The 19,415-nt window shown below is 41.3% G+C and overlaps 1 protein-coding gene across 28 annotated transcripts in view; it reads right to left on the reverse strand.

Annotated features, from left to right (window-relative positions):
* The window catches only part of Lrrc4c (leucine rich repeat containing 4C), a 1,178,862-nt gene that overhangs the window by 145,242 nt on the left and 1,014,205 nt on the right, over positions 1-19,415 (reverse strand). For 3 of the 28 annotated variants that reach the window (XM_087205631.1, XM_087205629.1, XM_087205628.1), the window contains exon 1: positions 15,845-17,683. The exons of 23 other annotated variants lie outside the window; for them this stretch is intronic. The gene's annotated coding sequence lies outside the window, so the exon portion shown is untranslated. Of the gene's footprint in view, positions 1-15,844; positions 17,685-19,415 lie in introns of those variants that run through there. 2 more of the 28 variants (XM_004852006.4, XM_087205633.1) reach the window with 1 other exon arrangement.

The following is a 19,415-nucleotide window of genomic DNA, read 5'->3' on the forward strand; positions in this document are numbered from 1 at the left end:
CTTCATTTTACAGAAGTGGAAGGCTTAGAGAAGAGAGGCAACTTGGTAAGAACCCTGTGGCCAGAGGGCAGCAGCACTGCAATGTTACCCGTGCATGCAGCTGTGGGAAACAGCAATTGCAAAGCCGCTGCTGGCAAAGCCAGAGTCACGGGAGCCCACCTTTCCTGTGTTTCTTGTAACCACCTCCTCAAAGTCTACCCCAAGGGCTGCGACGTTCTTTTTATTTCTGGTGGTGTGTTAGGGTAGACAAGCGAATGTCAGACATCATTGTGGCCCCTTGTCATAGACTTATGAGGTTTCTATATATCATAAGTATATATATATCGCCAAGTCATAACATCAGGAGAAATTTTTAAAATTGACAATTTACTGTCATAGTAATTCACTTATAAGAAAAAGAATTTTTTACCCTAACGAAAATGACAAGGTAATAAAAAAGAAGAAGAGTCCTTTTTTAAACCGTATACATTTCATTTTGTGGGAAACTCACTGAATTCTGCTCCCCCGACCCTACTTGTTATGGAAAATTTTATCCACCCACTTGGTGGGTTATTTCATCAGGAACCAATGTTACCTATCAGAATAATATGCAAACTGGAGCAGGAGATTTAAAACATTAAGAGTTAAGGCTTCATCATACTTCTGAAAACTTGAATAGGAAGTTGGAAGAAGGAATCTTTTACAGGAACATTTGTTTAGGGAAATTCACTGATGTGTCACCACTGCAGAACAATGAAAACAGATAGCCCTCCAAAAAAGATAAGCACACCCTGACACTCAGAAAGATGTTACAGTGAACCCTTGACTTACAAACTAGTTTTGGAGAGCTGGTTGTAAATCAATTCAGCTGAAATCTGGATGTTTCCCTTGGTACATGCTATAGGTAACAAGAGGGAGATGAATCGTCCATTAATCTAATTAATCCAAGTTGTTCGTATGTCAGGCTGGTTGTAACGTGAGAGTCCACTGTACTTTGGAAATAGAGCTCCATATCTCTGGTAGCCCAAAAGCCAAAAGACACCTAGAAATCCAAATTTTACTGTTTTTTGAGTGGCACCTTCCTAAATGGGCCCTATAAGAACTAGGCAAAAGAAAGTTCCTTTAATTTCAAAGAAATCACACCATTAAGTGAATGTTCTTAATTCAGAAGGTTGCACAGCCCCAAGTGGAGCTGCGATATCAGAAAAATTAATAAAAGTCTAATGAAAACCAAAGCAATGCTTTAATTTTAAATTAGTTTTGGTTAAGACCAGCAGTTGGAAGTTAGTGAGGTAGAGCATTTTTTTAATTATAAAGCCCTAACTGAGCATATACTTTGAAAGCATATGGTGAAAATGACCAGAAGTGTAAGCCAAACGGCTGACTTTGAAGACCCTTACTAATAAGTGAAGAAACAAATAATAAATACATAGAACAATAATCCAAACAGAGCAGGAGAGAGGAAATGGGAAATAATACGGCACAGCCAAGAAATCTGTACTGCAACTGAGGGGGAAGAAGGACAGAGACACGGAAGATCCCTGGAATGCTGCCACGTTGCAGCGTCTGGCATCTATTTCACAAGTGAGGGTTTGTTCGTGGGAACAGTGCAGAAGCGGTGCCTTGGAAAGATAAATAATGGGTGATAAATATAGGGTGGAAGGAAAAGGGCAAATCTGGATGTGATAGTAGTTATCTGGGCTTGATAAGCGCTAAAAGCCCGAATTAGGGTAAGAAAAAGGGCTTATTCTAGAGGCAGTAAGAACCAGGAATTTATTCTGCCTTCCCAGCCTCAAGGGACGGGAAGCAGTGGTTCAGATATCATAAAATAGTAAGCAGCAGCAAGCCTCTTCAATTTTTTAAAGCTGTAGATTTGAGGATAAGAAGCCACAACTGATATGAAAGTCACTTTATGTTCTTTGTACAGGGGCGGGTAAGTGCATAGTAGGCAATGAGAATAATTCTCTGAGGTCACACTGGGCCCTGAATCCATCGCCAATCACCCCAATGTACAGTTCTTCCTCTTGTACCTTGAATAGCAAGCAGCATATGTCTCTAGAAGGCACTTAGGAGGAGTCGTGGGGCAATTCAGGAAACTGGGATCAATACGTAGAAGCAAGGTCTATGTGTAAGCAGGTGAGCATGAGCTTCTGTCTACAGATTCTTCAACCACACCATGCTCGCCTGGCTCCCCTGCTGTTGTCTGCGTGTATCCCATGCAAAATAAAAGGCTATACTGGAAGCTAAAGGAGTCAGCACTGATAGGCATATTGCCTCCTAACTGGCCCAGTATTTGGAATGTTTGACAATGGTAAATTTGTTTAGTATTTTCTTGGTAAGGAAAGTAAATATATTGTCCCAAAGCTACATCGCCTTTTGTCTCATCCTTCTGCTCACCCCTCTTCAATCCTGGGAAAAAAAAAAGTCTCAAAACCTATGGAGGAAAGGACCCTATCTGCATTTTCTACTCTCAGAAGAGGATGTCTTGTGATGGTTAAACTAATACAAGAAATTTGTAAGACAGACTTATTTAGCTGAGACTGTGACTATTATTAGTATGTCATCTTAAGGGAGAAGGGCTGCCTAATATGCAAACAGGTATTGAAATTTTTGTTGTCTTGGACCACTGGACAATGAAACTTTTAGTTACTGTACCCAAAATACAGGGCAAGCAACAGAGCCTCCTGAATGACCACTGTAATTTATTTGCGGCAATCTCACATGGTCGATATATTTAAAATACACTCCCAAATATTTAGAGTTATGGCCAAGCAGCTGCCCTGGCCAAAGCAGAGGCAGCAAACTGCCATAGCAACCTGCCTGTGGTGGTACTCGCCTGTAATCCCAGCACTCTGAGAGGCTAAGGTAGGAAGATTCCAAGATCAACCCCAAGACATTGGCTTAAAATTAAGCTTATTGTCTTCAAATTTAAAAAAATGATTGGGGATGTAGCTCAGTCTGAAAGCCCTGGGTTCAATTCCCAGTTATCTACACACACACACACACACACATACACACACACACACACACACAGAGTAATGTATACTCTTCAGAACAGTAGAAAAAAGAAGATGAGATAAAAGAGAGGAAAAATAAAAAGCAGTAAGTTTAAAAGAAACACCAACTAATCTGTGTTTTGGTTCCTTTAACCTTAACAAAATTACATCTTAATAATTTTATTAAGTAGTCCCATGTGCGAGGCAGCACAAGGCAGTAGAAACTCCACGATCAGACCAGAGATTCAAAGCACAGTGCTGCCATTTATTGGCTCTGTGATCAAGCCAGGCATTGAGCCTACCCAAGCTTTCCTTTCCTCTCCTTAAAAAAAAATCACACTTATTTGCTTGTGGATTCAGTCCTTGTAAGAGGTAAAGCACTTAGAATGGTGCCTAACCAAAGTAATCACTCAGTAAATGTTACCTACTCATGATTTCTTCTCTTACTGTTTTGTTATTGAATTCTTTTAAAGGGCACAATGACTTGAAATGCATAAAATAACCGACTACCATTCCAAACACATTACAGATGGTCACGCAGTCTTCTTTATTGTTTTGACTTTTCAGGAGAAACTTACCCTGCCAGTTATTGCTATCCAGTGGTTTTTTGGAGAAGCATATAAAGTTGGTTTAATTATCAATTCTGAGCTTGTGATCACATAAATATGAATCCAGCATCTACAGTGTCCTCAGTATGAAACACAATCACATTAAGACTACAAAAGAGGTAATTCCTACTCTTTGAACTTGGTGAGCAGACATGTGTTTTGAACAGAATTTCTTAATAAATATTGAACTTCAGAGTCCAGATAGCTATTTCCTCTGCTTTACCACTGAAGGAGCCAACGTCTCTGGTTCAGCACTGGCAGGATGAAGTTGCTAGGAGGGGCAAATAGATCAGGGAGAGACTGTGGCACTATAGACACTTCTCCAGTGACAGATTCAATAAAGCTGGAGAGAAGCTCACCCTGGCCAGCATGGGGACAGAAATGTGGGTTTTCTGGGTGTCTTCAACAACCTCTACCAGGGACCTGCTGGGGACTGAGGAAGGCTGCTTTGTTCTTGCTTTTGTTTCCTCCTGTCAGACATCACTTTAAGATGCTTTTCAGAAACAAGGAGCTGCTCCTGAGAGATGAGAGGAACAATGCAAAACTAACCTGTATGTAAATGAAGGTGTTCCACAGAAAGATTGACAGTTAAAACTGGACGGTCTGCAGGAAGAACAAAACTGCTGAGGTCGTTATAAAAACTTCAACGCCTACATAGAAATGTAGTATTTCAAAGAAGTACAAGCATCGTTAACCCTTGTCACAACTGTGGAGCAAAAGCAACTTGTTCTTTCTCATTCTTCGCCACCAGACAAATAGAAGTTTCTTGGGATTTATCTCCCCAGTACTTAATTCCCCTTGTCTTTCAGTAGCCCTAAATCCCATCCGAAGATTCATTTGTTCATTAGTGATGGTAAATGCATGGCATAAGACCTAAGATTTTCCAGTCATCTTAGGTCTCAGGGAGTTCTCTGGAAGTGCAAGGCTGAACCTGTGGTAGACCTTTCTTCAGTAAATGGTTAAAGAAACGGAAAACAATTGTGTGATAAAAAATGACATACATGGTAAAAGACAAATCCAAATTAGTAACAGAAAAGAGATTTGAGTCCTTGTGTCACTGTGAATATTTGGATCAATCGACACTAGAACAATTTGTCCTGTCAGCCTCTTCAAATACTTCTATCAGTCTTTTCTTTATACTAGTTAAGATATTTTTCTCTCTCATTTCTACTTTATGGCATCAGTACTGAAACAGGTCCAAGTTAAATCAGTCTCATAAGGAAACACCAATGAAAATCATGTATCTCAAATGAAGACAACAAAATGTTTATTTTATTGGTCCTACTGACTCCGATTTCCAAATTATACAGCTATACAGGGAATATCAGCAATTTCACCTTTCCAAACTCAGAAATTCATTTTGTAATGCTATTTTTCCTGTTTTTATTTTAATAAACCTGCATTTAATTACATTTCAATCCCTGCTTCCTAAGGCACATGTCTACAGATTATTTCACTGTACTTTGGTAAGAAAATGTTTGTTTCACAAATAATAGCTTGAGTATTTTCATGTACCAAGCACTCTCTTAAAAGCCTTCAATGCATTACAAATCACCACAATCTTGTGTTAGTCATGTCTTATGACATGAGATGAGGTTCAGAAGGGTTAAGTAAATTCCCCCAAACTGTAGATCTAAGATGGGAAGAGGTTCACATCAGTCCGACTCCTATGTCTATGGTCTACGGTTTGTTCTGACCCACAGTTCCCACTATATGACAACTAAAGGGGCTACGCTGTGGGAAATACAATTTCATCTTAAAATCTTTGAAAGTGATTACAAGAAAAAGTAAAGGGATCCTCTGTATCTAATAGCACAAAAGTCCCTGGTGAATAATTTGGCCCTGAACTCTCCATCCTGTCTTCCAGGCCAGTATCTACAGGTAGAGCTTTAGTGCCAGCCCTGGGAAAAAGATCATACAGAGTCAGCAGCGCCCACTGGCACCCACTGGCTGCCTAAAACGCATCGATGGCTCCAAATCGCTCGCATTTCCTCTCCACAGACATCTAAGGGATGTCCTATGCCTCCTCCTCTGGGATGGCCTGAAAGGCCCAGGGCTGCTTCACAATGAACAGTAGACAGGGAGCAGTGGGACCGAAGACCTTAAGACAGATGTAGCCTCTGTCCCTTCTTGGCCACAGTGAGCAGCAGCAGGGCTGGACCTGAAGTGATGGCGCGGTGCCGGCCAAGCACTTTGGCACACGCCAGGATTTGAAAGGCTCTAATGAGGCCCATTTCACAATTCACTGGCCGCGTGCATTAAGCAGGCAAAGGTTCCTTCCTAACATCCTTGCGATATATCCTATGGCCCAGGTCTGCGACAGGAGCCCCTGCCCCACTCCCCCTGGAAGACACTCTGTTTTCCTTGGCAGTGAAAGAAGTTCAGTGAGAAGCAGCCCTCAAGCTTTAAAGAGACAGGAGGGGTTTCCAACTGCAGATCTCTCCCAGGGTCTACAGGAACCTTCCAGAGACTCACAATGCATGCTAATCCCTCCTCTGCTGAAGAGAGTGAGGTCCATCATAGTGAAGTCATTGTTCTCTCTAATTGTCAGAGACTGCTGCCCTGCACTTGCCTACAGCGATCCGATTAGCATACCAACAACACCAACCACTATAATAAGTTCTGTGTCCTATCAACAAGGGAGAGCCCCGAATCTGCCTCCATCCCCAGCTTCCTTCTAATTAGATCTTTAATATGTAAACAGATGAAGGAAAACAGAAACCAGGATGGAAGACTTTGGGTCTGACTCACTTGGTGTCTAAAATCGACCTCCAGGAGTTGGGATAGTTTTGTTAATGGAGAAGGAGTTTAAGGAAGTAAGAACAAAAGAAATGACAGGGGAAGGAGGGAAAGAAAGGGAAGGAAAGGACTAGGGCCTCAGGCAGATAAGGAGGGTGAGAAGGAGAGAGAAAGGTTGCTCACTGCTTTGGGGAATTGGAAAACATGTAACTTCTGCTGGAAACTATTGCCATGGCAACATTCAAACAATACAGAGAAAGCCTTCATAGCTCCATTCTTGCCTCCCTGAACTCGACTGTGGAGATGTTAACTCTTTTAGAGTGGCTTCTGATTTTCAGCCTTTTCAGTTAGTAGAAATCAGAATCCTCTGGAACTTTGCTCACTTGCATTCATTTACCACACACATGCTTTGGCCCTTGCTGGGGTAATTTTCTCCAAAACTCAGCTTAATAAGCTATCCTCATCCTTTCTGCCCAGATAAGAACATCTGGGATAGAAAATCTCTCTCTCTCTCTCTCTCTCTCTCTCTCTCTCTCTCTCTCCCCTATCTTCACTGCCCTCAATCCCAAGGTTGTAAAAATCAACAGAGGTCTGTCTCAGACTCAACTGTAAACCTTTCGGGAGAAACACATCTTTACATTTTCAAATATCAAGCACCTTTTTAGGAATTCCACATATTAATTATTGAAGTTTCTACCATCATTATCAAACCATTGGTTCAAAGAAAACATATTTCCTGTCCTGAAAACAATTGCCTTAGTACTGCAGTTCTTGGGCTAATGAACAAACAACATAAAGAATGATCAGCTGAATTGACAGCAGGATATCTACAAAAGCATCACAAATAAATCAATCAACTTGTTCTAGGCAGCGCCTCATCTCTAGTAACAGATGTTTGAAGTAATGAAGGGATAGTATTATTTGTCAAAAGAAAAATATCTTCTCATTTTATTCTGTGAACATCCACATGTCCCCAGCCTTGTACCTACTTTTTTAATACATTAAAAAAGAAAAAAAAAACCACTATAGTAAGAGGGCTAAGGGCTAAATTTTCTTACATTTCCTTTTTTGATTTGATCAAGTCCATGAGCTAGGCAAATGGGAAACAATTTTGCCTCAGCAGTTTGTAGTTTGTAGTCTGGTAAGGTACAAGAACCTAACTCATCAACAGCTCTGCTAGATAAATTTCCCTCACACATCTGCCCAGCTCCTCCAGCTTTATCATATGGAACATATTAGTAAAAATATAATTGGTTTGGAAGTTCTGGGACTAAAACTTATTGAGAAGGCTAAAAGGGACAGGTAGATTTTAGAAGTGCTCTGAAGCATCCCTATTGATGCTTTATCATCTATTATTACTATTAATAGAGCATAATAATAGTAATCTTCACCTGGAAATAGATCATCTAAAATTAGCAAAAAATAAAACTTTAAAAATGCAATTAATTGAAAACCAAATACTCCAACACAGTCAAGCCATTTATCTTCACAGACTGCAGAGTAAAATTAAACCTCAACTAAATAGCATCTTACCACGTAGCCCCTTCCTCCATCTAATTCAGGGTTTTCTGAAAGGATGAAGCATCCTTCCAAGGCATGATGCCAAAGTAACATAACTGCATGTGTGTGGTTGGAACCCATAAAACCAGGTGTTTTTATGGTGCAAAAAAATGACTTCAGATCATGATTTTTAAATTTAAAATTTTTTTGAATAAAGGACTTTGAATTGGGAGATTTTTTTCCCTCAGTTTCTCCTTGTGAGGTTTATTTATGAGCATTCCTACAATTTTGCAAATAGTAGTCTCTTTCTGATAGTGATAGTCATTGATAAATAGGAGGCCTACTGCATGTAGCTGTGAAGGCAGTGTATGCAGTACACTCAGGGCCACCTTGATTTCTGGGAGCGGAGGCTTTGTGAGCAATTCCAGTGAGGATTATGCACTGCAAAACCTGTAGTGAGCCTGTTAGCAGCTATAAAGTAGAACATAAAACTAGCACTGCAGTACATTTAAAGAACAATTTTTTTTGAGTCATCCCAAGAATTCATTTTTTTTAAAGTTTTTTTTATTTGTTGTTAGTACGTATCTGTAGTACATAGTGATTACATTCCTCATGGGGAGTTGGTTACATGTACATAAGAGGATGAATAAAGACTATTTTTTAAAAATAGCATCCTTAAGTATATCTATTACCAATATTTCAAAACCCCAGCAAGAACTCCTGCAGGCATGCACTTACATAATTGCCCAGGGTAATTTGCTTTTGGCTCACTTTACCTTACCTTATTGTACCAACACTCATTTAGTAGATTTTAAGAAATGATGATTGGGAGGTATATATTTTCTATTAGAAAAAATGGAGAGACAAATTGCAAAGTATTTATTATGCAAAGTAGACTTCAGACGTGGATTCTTAAAGGAAAAATAACAGAAGTCGATGTTATTGTTAAAATTATGGTGAAAAATAATGGTCTACATCATAAACAGAATGGAAAGGATCTCTTCACCCAAAAGAGATGTTGGATCATATTGGTTCTACCAAAATATATTGTTACCTCCTATGTTAGATATGGAAGATTCTCCTGAATGAGGCAATTATCTCTGAGTCCCCACAAATAAAGTTTATTCCCAGGAAGTGGGGCAACTTTCACACAGTTGGAGTAAAAACCTAGCCTGGCATGTCTCTAGAGGAATGAAACATTTAGTATAGCAAGCAAATAAGAGAAGGCATGAAGAGGCTGGCCAGAACGTAATGTCAGGAGAGTATGGATTTTCATCTATAAATACATTTACACACCATAGAGACAGGGATGTTCAGTCTTCTGAACATCTGATGATAGTTCTGAAGGAAGAATGAATAATGGATTATACTGCAGAAAAGTTTGTATTATCAGAAAGGCTAGACATATGGAGGAGAGAAATGGTGGAATTAGGATGGAGGCAGGCATGAGACAGAAAAAAAGCTGAGTTTAACACTATTTGATAAGTAGAGGAGTAGAGTGGATAGGAAGGAGGTTAAAGAGATAGCGATATCATTGGAAACCATAAATATATAGGCTCCTGAAGGGACAATAATCACGGTTGGTATATGAAATCTGGGAGGCCTGCAGAAGACTCAGGAGAGTAAGTAGAATTTTTAGTGATTGAGGTTTTTGATTCCTGGAAACATACACAGGGAAGCTTGAGTTTCATCTCTCAGACCTGGCTGACATCTCTCAAAAATGTAGAGACAGTAATAAAAGAGAATCAAAGAGAAAGTTTTCATTCTTTAAGGACCAAAGCAGCATCCCAGAAAGATGAAATAACATTAATAAAGGAAGGGATCAGTTAGCAATATCTCAAACTTCTGGAAGAGGTTCTGGAGCCCAGAAGTGGACAATAATGTCAAATGCCACAATGAGATCAAGCATGAGGAGGACATGAAGCAGGGCTTGGGTATACCCAATAAGGAACCCATGTGTTATATAGGGTTTCACACCTCAAGTCCAGACTTCATATTAGCATTGACCTTATTTCTCATACAATTCTGAATTTTAAGATAAAGGAATAGCAATTCACCATGTGTTTCTCTCCATTAGGTATGTTTGTTGAGTTAGGACAATTTTCCCTGGGACTTCCTTAGAGGATCTTCCTTCTTACTTAGGAAACAGTTGACTATTCCTGAGGACTGCCAACAGCATGCCAAGAATGGGACCTAAGTAGCCAGAGAAATTTCACTTCAGGAAATAGAATGGAAGGAAACTAAAGACATCTGAATCCCAATTAAAATATTCAAACTGAACAAAAAGGAAACTGAAAAACGAACATCCTCACACTGAGTAGTTGTTTAGAGAAAAGTGAATTGACATATGTATTTGTACACCAGTCAACAAGTTTGAGTTTATTCGATTCTAAACTTTGGTCTTAAATTCAAGAGATAAGTAGTTTCCATTTTCTGTAACTACAATTTAGTTGGTGTATGATTTTAGACAAATTAGTTAGCCACTTTTTGTTTCTGCTTTTAAGTGAAGATTAGGGAGAAAAATATATGTTATATTCTCAATACACTGGCGCATATCAAGTGGGCAATAAATAGTCCTTACTATTGTTATCACTAAGTTATGCTTGTAACCTCTGTATGTGTTAAAAACTTCTATAAGTATAGGAAATTGCCATACCACTACACAGAAGTTATAATAATAATATACTAACCTTACATAAGTTCCCTCAATCATTTTTAGACTTTATTATGAATTTACTAACACTGGATACAATATCAAGAACAATATTACCTGTTTGATAGCAAAATAGGCAAAAAAAATCTTTCTTCATTTTCTTGGTGAATATAATGCAAAACATTGACTATCAAATAAATATTCCCTATTCAATAGAAAATTAAAAATCTCTAACTTTACAGTTGAGGAAACTGAGCTGTAGTAAGTTGAATTAACCCATTTAGGATCTACTAGCTAGTAGGTAGTAAAATGAAGCTGCAATGTGGTGCTTGCCTATTGCAAACATTGTAGTGGGTCACATACCAGTCCCTAGTCATTGCCTTCACTTTTTTGCTCACATATTTGCCATTGCACCGATAATCTCACTTCCTGAATTACTGGGGGATTCCTCTCTCCATTATCAGAACTAGTTTCCTGAGAGTCTGTATTTTTAATTCCCAGGAATTGTGAATTTCTAGGTAGTCAATTATGCACTCAGAATCCTAGAATTTTAGTGCTTCAAGAAATCATACTTTTTATCTTTATTTAACATACAAGAATGTAAACTCTAAGGAATGAAGAGGCTGGTACAAAATATGACATTTCACCACTAACAACACTCAAAATAAGAAGAATATTAATCACTGAATTTTCAGAACTAAGCGTTTCTAAATAAGGGAATCATTGAGTGGGGCAGTGTGTGTAGTCATGGGGATGTGCGTGCCTTGAGTCCTTCAGAAGGGTGGTTCTTTGAATTTAGCCATTCAAGAAATACTTACACATGTCTACTCTTTGGCACGTATACCTCTGAGGCACTGAGGCCAGGTGAGAGAACAAAATAAAGTCTTTGCCCTCAGAAAGTATTCTAAGTCTCAGTCACAAACTCTGCCTAAATTTCAGATTCAGGGAAATTGGCATTTCCCCAGAGATAGCATTTTGAAGAAAAGAAAGGTGTGGGTTATTCTTGATCCTCTTAGACATTATTTACAAATCATTAATTTTTTTTGCTTATATTACACAATACTTGACAATCTAATAAAAGTTTACATGGATACAGAGTACATTGTACACAATTTGCAACGCATGTTTCCCAACTTCTGTCAAAGAAATGACATACACGAAGACAATTCCAAACATGTTTTAATCTGTAGGGCCTTGCCATAAAGGTTGCATTTATGTTTGACTCCAAACTCAATCCTGTCCCTATGAGTCTCTGGTTTTATCAACACCAGTGAGCACTTGAATTAACAGCTTCCTATCAACAGAGACCATACCTGTTTTTTGGGTAAATGGTGCATCACCTAGACTAAAATCAGAAATGATCAATTTAAATGTGCTTTTATTGAATGCTTGCAGTGCATGACACATAAAATCTGATTTCAGCCTCACAGCAACCAGTTCCATGGTGTTGTTATAACCTATTTCACACACAAGCAAACAAGCTCAGAGAGGGTCGGGGCTGCATGGAGCACACGCTGTCCAGTGAAGAGCTTCTGAGTATTCATATGCATCCGGAATACTAGAGCCTGAGGTTTGCATAATTTTTGCCACCTTTAGAAAGTACACAACAAAGTAAAATTTATCAAAATGTGAGAACTTCCATACACAGCTCTCATCTCTTTTTAGATAAGTAAAAATGGTCAACTTTAAGATACTTTTCCAAAATTGAAAAAGACTTTGAATTGTCTTCATTCTTTCATTCATAAAATAGTAAAAAAAAGAAAAAAATCTGAAAGTAACTCTCCATCCTGACTATAATATTATCCACAGGCATGACATCAAAATAGGAGTCATCACAATAGCAGGATTCTCTCTCTCTCTCTCTCTCTCTCTCTCTCTCTCTCTCTCTCATCTTAAAAGGAGAAAAGTTCCCTGGCAGTGTATGGAGGAAATGGACAGTATTCAGACTATTATGGAGAGTGAAATTAGAAAACAATAACCAGGATTGGCTGCTTCAGAAAAACCACTGGCAAGTTGGTAGTAGGAAACCATAAGAATTATATATCTGCATTAAATCTTGACCCCACGCAGTCTACTCATCTTTAATGTACCACTTTTAGCTAACAGGGGATTCATTATATCTAGGAGAACTGTGAATCCAAATTGTGGACTGAGGGGCCTTAAGAGCAGTAATAGAATTTTACATTATTTGATGTAACGAATAGAATCACATAGACTTCATTTTATGCATTCCAAATACAGAATGTCATTGGGTAGCCAAAAGGATACATTTAAAATCCAAGAGCTATATTATACTTTTGGACTAAAAGTACACAAAACACAATAATAGCATTGTTTTCCTCCACATTCTCATGACATTTTTGCAAAAATTTCTTTATACTTTTAGCAGAAATTTGTAATTTACAGTTTTACATCTGAACAGCATTCCACATCTAACATGAGATGGCATAGACAATCTGTCCTGATAAGACCTCAGAAGAGCCACCTGATAACTACTGTAACGTCAACTGCACAATCCCTCCTTCTCAATTGTAACCACTAGAGCTTTCAAAGAGCTCTCTTAGCCTGTATTCATTCACAGGAAGCTAATCCAAATTAATTAATCCAAGAATAATCATAACAAACAGCCACCCTTAGAGGGCCCATTATACTTGGGCTTTACATAACATTACTTTTAATACACGAAACAATCCAACAAATCAGATCTTATCATTCTCATCCCACAAATGACAAAATTGAGGACCAGGGAAATTCAAGTATTGCCCAAAGGGCACAGCTACTCAAATAGAGAAGAACATTTAAAATGGTGGCTTCAAAACTTACAAAACCTGGCAGCCCTCCAGCTGTGTCCTCAGTAGATCCCTGTGTACAACTAAAGTGGCTCAAAAATGTTACCCCGTGGGCAGCAACTTCAGCCCTGAAGTAAACTCATCAGGTAAATTTCCAGCTATACCATGGCCACAACTGTGAGCCCATGAACAATTTGCCCAAAATGCAATGCCAAGTCTGATTGCCAGGCCAAAGGAGCTAACTCCGAGGTGGTTGAGCCTGCATTTCTCACTGTAATCACTGAAGTGATTCGTCCCAGGAAAAGCACCCTTAGGATCTCTCTTAGTGGAGGTGGATGAGAGGACACATTCAGTTTACAATTTTAAACAGATATATTCTGTTATCTCCTCTCTCCTCCTCATCTTTGCCTCCATCCTTTCCTCCCTCTTCTCTCAGGAATCTTTGCCTGTGTAAGTGTGGAGGGAACAGGGAGGGGGTGATGTCATTGAGCTAATTGTACTTGGAGATCCAACTGGAGTAGGGTTAGGAAGACCTTGATGTCAAAAAAGATAAGCAAAGCAAAACTTCCCTCAAATGGAAGACCCGACCTAAGTGTAAGCCTGGTTCCCCACATGAAGCTTGGACCTGAAGTACAAAGTAAAAGTATCACAGTCTATAGTTTTTCTTCTTCCTTTTTCCTCAGCTGGCCTAAGTTGCAGCTGATTAGAAATTTACTACAACTTGAGTTATTCTATGACAAGGAATGATAAATTCACAGTGGTCATATACAATAAAGTCAACAAGCAAACAAACAAAGTGCAGCAAATCATAGTAAGATATGCAGAAGGCTTCAGGGGGCTTAGGGGGAAAATCCTGCAATAATTATTTTCATAGACTGGGAAATTTATTGCCTGATCTGTGTCCCAACAGGAAACATGTGGCCAGGAAAATAAATTAGAGAAGTGCTCAGCTGTAGGCTAGTTTAGTTAAGGAGTAATGAAAAGGATAAGAATAGATGATGTGAGGCAAAGAACAGACTCAGATGCTTTTAGCGGGATGTTTCTGGTTTCTATTATCACTTCTCCAACATAAATCTAACTCCAGAGTACTTTAATGGCTCTCTAGGGTCCACCACTCACAGGATTAAATGCATCCAGTACTAAGAAGGGACCCAAGAGACAGACAGCAGCCTTTCTCATCTCCTTTGGGATATGGCAGAGCTGTGGATTTCTAAACAAGATGAAAATCAGAGTTATGTGTGTGTGTGTGGGGAGAATTGGGAGAAAGGAAAAAAAAAAGAAAGAAAGAAGGAAGAGAATGTTGGAGTTTACAGCCCTTTAGGTCTAAAATGGCAGAAGTTTGTTTTATACTCTCGGGACTAGTGTGCCTTCCTCTGACTCCTCCTAGCAAAAATGGCAACTATGGTGACAGGGTCAACCATGCTATTCATGTCCAATTCCTATTCAATTTGGATATAAATGTTGTCTGCTCCTCTGAGGGTTGTGTGTGTCACCTGTCTCATACTGTTTGGCCATTAACCGAAGAGCTACAGTTTCTCTAGCCCTCAGTTTCTCTTTTCTTGCTATGCAATCACAGAAGGCTCCAGAGAGGACTAGAGAAGGGTAAAGGTGAAGAGTTCTGTACAACAGTTCAGTTTGCTGACTCTGACAACTGTGCAGGAGAAGGAAGTGCTTCTGTAGGACCCTGGTCTCCCTAAGTATTTGCATTTTTCTGTTTTATTTTTCTTTATTTCTCTTTCCCTCCATGAGACTGGCCCAGCAGGAGCACGGCTACTCAACACACAGCCCTACGCTGTGGCTCCTATGTGCCCACAGGACCAAGGCATCTCAGCCCCTGTCTCAGGAGCTGGGTCCTGATGCTGGGAAGGTTTCTGACCAATCCCCATGGCCCACACCCTCTACGACCTAAGTGGAGCCTCTCTGTCATCCAAGAAGTCACAAGTTAGAAAGGGGGTGGGGTGGAGAAGCGGGATCGCCTCATTTCATTGGTGAGAACCCTGGCGATATGGGGACCACATCTGGGCACATTTATTCAGAAGAGATTCTCCACCAGGGTGGACCACTATGACACGCTCCCTCCCAGAACACACTCAGCAGCCAGCACCCCTTACCTGCCCATCTTCCCACCACACTTCCATGCTAATCCATTCTGTTGATCTGCAGTCTCAGTATGCAGAATGAAATTCAAATCGGGTCCCTCAGATTTCCAGTCCCTAAACATTCATGCTTCTACCTCCTGGGCTTCCATGTAACTTCAGTGCACCCCACAGTGTGTACCACACAGCCCCAGGACCCCACACTGCAGCGGCTTTCTTGGGGAGTTTTTATTGTTCCTGCCCAACATTTGCAAAGGCATTTGCCCAGGATGCAGCAAGCTGCCTGGGTGAGAGCAAACAGGCTTCTGGGCGAACCCAGCCTGGTGCAAGAAACGAGTGGGCCGCCCTGTCCCTCAATTGCTGGCCCAAAGAGTCAGGTCTTTGAGAAGCACAGAAAGCGGGGGAGAGCGGATAAAGAGCATAAGCACGGTACATTAAGGAACCTTTTTCTTCATTACTAAATAAGAAAATAAAGATCACTCACTGCATTTCAGACCCCTCACAGCAACATCCACATGGAAATCCAGGTGGTTACGTATAAGAGAAAACGCAGGATCTTGACACCAAACAAGAAAAAAGAAAAAAAAAAAAAGGAAGAAAGAAAAGAGGGGAAAAGGAGATTGATGAAGAAAAATCCAGCTGCAATTATCCGTCAGTTTTAGTCAAGGCATACGCACAAATCCAAGTGTTCTCTGCCGCCTTCTCTCCCCCATCAATGCCTCATTCTGCCGCGGTCAACTTTTCTTCTCTGAAATTTCTTTGCAGATGTATTATTAATTTCCTCTCCGCTTGTGGGAAATTCACAAAAAGAAAAAAAACAACAACACCATATCAGGTCTTTCACTTTCCTAAAAAAAGCCCCAAACTTTTCACGCCAAAAACATCTCCTTGGTGTACTTTTTCCTTTACAGAGAAAAATAAGCATACTTTTCCTTTATGGATCCGAGCTTCTCCATTTGCAATCATCCTTCGGGGGAGGTGGGGGCCAGCTATTTTATTATTATTTACTTCGGTCGGAAGACACCAAACCCCGCAGCTGGGACACGGCTTTATTTCATTTTCCAATGCTCCCTCGGTGCACACACACACACATTTGTGTTAAGATCCAGAAAAAGCTTCGTTCTTCCTTCTCTCCTGCACAAGCAGTTTAGCCGCTGCGTTGGGCTCCAAGACAGAGCCGCGTCCCGCATCCTTCATGTTCGCCAAGCCCCGACAGCCACCGCCACCAAAAAAAAAAAAAAAAAAAGTCCCCTTTTACGTCGTCGATTCCTTTCCTCAGCTGCTCCCCCCACCCCAAGATTTTGGGGGATCAGCTCCCCCACTCGCCGCTCTCCTTCCGGCCGGCCCCTTTGCCAAAGATCTGATTAGATTTCTTATCACAACCCAGTGCGCAATTGGATTTTTGATTTCAGCCACCCGGGCCAGCCAGCCACCTTCGCCTCTCCCCTCCAAACTCCGGGTAGGACCCCGGCTGCCTCCCTCGGCCGCCCCTGCAATTTCATAATCTCACGTTAAGCGGAGCGCGGGCCTGGCGGGCGGGGGAGCGACTCTGAGGCTCCGGCAGCGGCCAAGAGCCGCTCACTCTTTTCCGTCCTCAAGGCTCCCAGGGCTCTGGCTGTCCCCGCCCCCAGCCCCAGCGGCGGTCCAGGTCCTGCGGGAGCCCCGATCCCGGGGGACCCCTCCTCCTCCCTCGGCGGCTCGGATCCGGGGGCGCCTCGGCGAGGGGGAGTTCACACGGGGCTTTTATTTCCAACAGGGAAGGGAAAGTGATGGGACCGCTGGAGTGGAGGAAAAACAAATTTTTTAAAACAAAAAAGAAGAAGAAGAAGAAGATGAAGAAAAAGAAAAGAAATAGGAACGAAGCGGGTTTAAAAAAAAAAAACAAAAAACCCCACAAATCCCTAATCGCCGGCTCCTCTCATCCTCCGGGAAGGAAACTGCAGCTTTGCGCTCCTTTCCAGCTGCGGCGGACACACTGGGGCGCCACCACTTGGTCCCCGCGCGGAGACGCGGGCCTGGGACGCGCCGGGCAGCTGCCCCGGCCCCTGCGCTGCCTCCTGGGCTCTGAACTCCTCCTCCCGGCCCCTTCGCTCCCCGCTCGCCCCCAGAAGAACCAGCGCGCTCCCCGCGCCGGCGGCCGCTTCTCCAACCAGGCTTCGTCCCCACCAAAGCTCTGTCCGGGCCTTTAGGGTCCCAGCTCCCCAAGGCTCCTCTAGGACGCAGCCCACTATCTCCTCGGCCCTCTAGCTTTCCCCTTTCCCTTTCTCTGCTAGTGATCAGTAAAACACAATTACCCAATTACCTCCCATCATCTTAGCAGTGATTGGTCGATTGCATTAACACTTGAAGTCAGGGACGAGGGGACGGGAGCCTCTCAGGTGTGGCACGGCTGCCCCCTGGAGGGCAGAGTCGGAACCGCGCAGTCGCGCGGCAACCCCCACTCCGGGAGGTCAGTATTAGGTAGAGAAATTCAGGCTGTGTGGGAGAAGTTGTCAATTTTCTCCTCCCCCCGCCCCACCCCCCGAAAAGCCTGCCAGTTTTTCATCCGGAAAGCCAAGAGTTTTGAGCTACAAAGAGGAAAATATGGAAATCAAATCACCACTAGGATTCAAAATCATCCCCAAGCACACAAAGCTGTTGCTTTCAGATCGCAAGGTGAGGGCCTCTCCCCAGCCTCAGAAAGACCGAGCAGCGCCTAAGCCACCGGGGTGGGAGCCGGCGGTCCAGCAGGATCATCTCGCTAGAAGGAAGCAACTGTAAAGGCGAGATAGGCGCCTTCAGCGTAGGCAGCGTTGCAGTAAATTGGCCTGTTCAGTTTGTACGAGACATGCAAGACAGCTTGACAACTCAATTCTCCATCCCTCGCTCCTGGATGTTGGCTTTTCCATCAACTCGTGTTAGGGGAGCTGTTGGTACATTTCAGCTGCGCTAAGTCTCCTGAGAAGGGGGGACCAGGGCCAGGAACAGTGATATTAATACTGTACTTATGTTCCTTTCTTTTTGCACTACAGCACGGTCCCGGGGCCCTTCCCGTGGGCCATGGTTATTCACGTTATGTCTCTCTGCTACGTGACCCTCAGGTGTGAAATGCAAAAAGTTAGGAACTGCGATTGAACCAATAATAAAATTATATCTGTGGGAGGAGGTGGAGGATAAATAAACATTTTTTTTCTATTTCGCCTTTTCTAAGTAATGATCTCTGTGGTGGTTTTATTTTTGAGAGATCAGAATTATGTTCTTGGTTCAAAGATAATTTTAAACAAAGTGAGTAAACCAAAATGAGAGGTGGTATGAAAAAAAAAAAAAAGAAAAAGAACATTCTTACTAAGGAACATCAGAAGCATATCCAAGCTCACATCAAATGATCTTTTCTTTTCCTTTTCTGTTACCTTTCTAGCACAATACGTATTTCCCTACCTAGCTTTGCATAATTAGCATCTTTAATTCTTTAGGGGGCTAAGGATATGCTCTAATGTAAAGTATACTTTCTCCAGCATTTTTTGTACAGTCTGAGCATAGCTATGAATAATGTCAGAATGACAGTTTGTTGAGAGGTGCTGGCACTGGTTCTTTTTAATGAATAATGTATTCACAGATTCAAAACACCGGTAGGAAGTAGATGATAACTTAAATTTGTGTTTCCACTTAGAGTTTACCAACTAATAAATCATTTAAAGTACATTCAGTAGCTACTCTACATGGCTTCCGAAGAGTCTACCCTCTGTTTCTTCAATAAGCTGGAAGCAATCTAAAATGAAAATTTTCTTTTTAGGGAATTTGACAGCAAAAAGGAATTTCTTTTTTCAAAACTGATTATTAGCAACCTCCTAGACATTTTTAACACCTTTCAGAATGAATTAATCTACCAAACAAAAGAGCAGGGCAAGATCTGTGCTTGTTAACCTAAAAGAAAAATGAAAGATTTCCTACTTCTCTTTCCCTTCCCACTCAGCAGCTCCAATATCTTTTTTCCCATTTGGTATACATACATACTATAAGATATTAAATTAGTCATTTGATTTTCCTTTTTAGACTCAGATTGAAGCAGTAATTAT

This window comes from Heterocephalus glaber, unplaced genomic scaffold (assembly GCF_053883595.1).
Source record: "Heterocephalus glaber isolate CG9 unplaced genomic scaffold, H.glaber_assembly_v1.0 deba00000594, whole genome shotgun sequence".
In the NCBI taxonomy this organism is placed as follows: Eukaryota; Metazoa; Chordata; class Mammalia; order Rodentia; family Bathyergidae; genus Heterocephalus; species Heterocephalus glaber.